This window comes from Octopus bimaculoides, chromosome 3, assembly GCF_001194135.2.
Source record: "Octopus bimaculoides isolate UCB-OBI-ISO-001 chromosome 3, ASM119413v2, whole genome shotgun sequence".
Taxonomy (NCBI): domain Eukaryota; kingdom Metazoa; phylum Mollusca; class Cephalopoda; order Octopoda; family Octopodidae; genus Octopus; species Octopus bimaculoides.
The window spans coordinates 24191576-24195304 of NC_068983.1; positions in this window are offsets into that span (position 1 = coordinate 24191576).

Below are 3729 nucleotides of genomic sequence, written 5' to 3' on the forward strand. Positions count from 1 at the left end.
TATATATATATATATTCCTTACCAGAATGGGACACTGGCCCATCACAGGATTACTCATTTCTGCCAGCTGAGTGAATTGGAGCAATGGGAAATGAAGTGTTTTGCTCAAGAACAGAATGTGTCACCTGGCCCAGGAATCAAAACCATAGTCTTACGATCATCAGTCCAATATCCTAACCACTAAGCCACACACCACCATAAGTACTTCACTTCAACACATGTAACTATCAGTGTTGGGTAATACAATAATAACACCCTACTATGATATTACTACATACTTATTTATTCCTTATTTATTTGTTTTCAGGAGTGGCAGTGTGTTAAAAAGCTTGGTTCTGGGTTCAGTCCAACCATCAAAATATCAACTGCTTCTAGTTTTATGTTTTGTTCAGCTTGTTTGCTTGACTGTTCACTTTAGTTTCTCAGTAATAACTAAAGCTAGAAACTCCATCTGTTCGGGGTCAATAAATTAAGTACCAGTTGCGTACTGGGGTCTATCTAATCAACTGGCACCCTCCCAAAAAATTTCGGGCCTTGTGCCTTGAGTAGAGAAGATTATGTATGAAACTTACAACTACTAATACAGGTAACTAAAGAATTTTAAAAAAATTGTTGAAAAAGTGCCAAATTTGAAAAATGTGCTTGGGGGAGCAGTTGATCCCCTTTCTTCCCTATTAACTATTCCACTGGGCAGTGCCTTCAACTCTTTACTAGGGCCTGCAAGACTAATAGATGGAAGGTATCTTCAAACCAGAAACCTGTTCTGAATGCTTGAAATTAAATGGACTTCTCTAAAGTCACCTGAAGTGTCAGATGGTTGTGGTATCAAACCGGTGGGACAAATTAAGTCTGCCACTCAAGTAGACTCTGATGGGATTGAAATGAGAACAAAAACCATTAGGTATCTCGGCCAACATTCTTATACTTCCATCCTAGATTGGTACTTTTCTTTTGAATCCCTGGCAGGACGAAAAACAAATATGTCCTCAGCTTGATTTGAACCCAGAACTCAGAGTTGCAACAAATATATTTCAAATGACGCTCTAGATAATTCACATTTTTAAAAATCTTTCTCTACAATAGAACTGTTTTTTTATATTGATTTTTTTCCTTCTCCATGCTACTTAGGATGGGATAGTTTCTGATTGAGCAGGCCCATGATATGCATGTTAATAATCACATGCTGTGGGCTTTTAGGTGACATGCTATGGACTTCATTAAATAAAATCTCCCTGTAATATCATCTTACAAAATGCTTATCTATAATCATTCACCTAAAACTGAAATATATGTATAGATGTCAGTAATATCCCAATAATAGGATTGTTAAAGAAATTAAAATTTTAAGAGAGTGGTTTAATAAACGTTTGCTATCACTGTATGAGAAAACAGCTGAATGTTGGCCTTCCTGTTGTTAATAAATCAGCCACATAATAGATATGAAACCCGTTATCAGTAAGGCAAACTGAGACAAGCAGTGATTTGTGCATTGCTTTGGGTCACGATATAAAATGGTAGTAATAAAGTTATCACGTATTTTCAAGTGGCCACTTGCAGAGAAATATAAACTTCATAACCATTGTGTCACTTTGAGAAATGTATATGTTTTTGAAAAGAGAAATTAAAACAGAATTGGTAAAAGCACTCAAAATCACAACATATATTCAGATCATTCAGAAACTATCTTCCATACTAAAACACCCATTCATTCAAAACTATTACATTTTTGCTCACTGTTGCAAACATGTTCAACCATCAAAATACCAGGTGCCTCTGGTTTTGTGTTTTGTCTGGTTTGTTTGCTTGACCGTTCAGCTTGGTATACCAGAAACTACTGAATATAGAAACTCCAAAAATACAAAAATTCTAGAACTCACATTCTAATATTAGTTTCAAATTTTGGCACAAGACCAGTAATTTTGGGGGCTGTTGTAGTCATTACATCGACACCACTTCTCAACCAGTCCTTATTTTATTGACACCAAAAGGATGACAGACAAAGTTGACCTCATTGGAATTTGAACTCAGAACACAAAGACGGATGAAATGCTACTAAGCATTTTGCCCATTGTGCTAACGATTCTGCCATTGTAATATCGATTCTAATTTTGACAAAAGACCAAAGATTTTTGGAGAGAGGGGGTCATTAATTAAATAAATCAATGTCATCATTATGCTTTTATTATTACTATTTTAACATCCACTTTTCCATGCTCTCATGAGTCAGATGGAATTTGCTGAGGTAGATTTCTCTACAGCCAAATCCCCTTCCTGTTGCCAACCCTCAACTGTTTCTGAACAGGGGTAACATTTCCAGACATGTTTTTCACAAAAGATTGGAAATGAAGAACATCACATGTATGATGACGTACAACCATCACATGATGTCAAGACAAAGGTACACACACACACACACACACACACACACACACACACACACGCACACACACACTTCTACAAGATAAGACTGAACCTGAAACCACATGGTTGGGAACCAAACTTCTCAGCCACATTACCATGCCTATGCCTTTATACTTTTAGTTATTTCATTAACCACAAAATGAAACTAAAAAGCAAAGTTAACTGTGGTAAGATTTGAACCCGAAATATAAAGAGAAGCAACAAAATGCTCTATAGTATTACATCCAGTACTCTAATGTCTCTGCCACTCCATCACACCATTCTGGTATTATAATGTTCATCAAAGGCAGATTTTTACACAAAAATATTCTAATACTTCCTTCGCATACTACCAATCCTCCAGAATGTGTTTGCAAATTTGTTACAAGCATAGCTGCCTCATTAAAATGATAGAGATTATTGTGATGTTTCTGAAATAGAAATTAATTTGAACTTTCCCTTTGAATCAAATCCTGAAGATTGTAGGCTGTAAATGAATGAGGAATATCTTATAGATTAGTTTATATTTCCTTTTGACAGGTTTGATTAAGCAAATTTCCTGGGAAATAAACACTGAGAACTAATGCATAAAACATGTAGTCATGCTTTCAACAAGATACAAGTGCATAATTAAACCGTCTTTGATATATTGATATTTAACACAGAATATAGGAAAATGAATATTGATTAACAAATTAGATATCGCAATCTTTATAAACAACTTAAAATAACATAGGAAATCAACATTTGTATAAACATTTTAAAATAACACAGGAAATATCTAAATAAATATTTGGTTAGCAAAATGTGAAGTAAAACTAAAAAAAAAAAACCATTTTTAATAGAATAATATTTGACAATAAACTGTAAAAATAGATAAAATGAACATTGATTCACAAATTAGATTTAAAAAATCTTTATTTAAACAAATAACATTAAGAAATACTTTAAGATTTTACTCAACTTGATTTTTAGCTTTATGAATGAGAAATATATCTCTCTTTTGTGTGGTGTGTTATCTTTAACAGAGTATCTAGAAAATCTGGTATCTATTTTACAACAGGATAAACTGACAAATTGCTTGGCTTGTTGCATACTTTGTCTAATGTATCTTGTAATTTGAGAGTCTCTCTTCATTGTTCTGAAAGATACCTTCAGCAAAGAATTACCAATTGTTGGGTCAGTTGCATTGAACAGTGGAAATGGATGTTATGGTGATGAAAGTAAAATGAATCCTTGCTTCAAGTGACATTTTTTTTTTTCTTTCTGTAATTTCTAAATTGTTACTCATTTTTTTTTCCTGAAACCATTACTGATTAAATGTGTGAG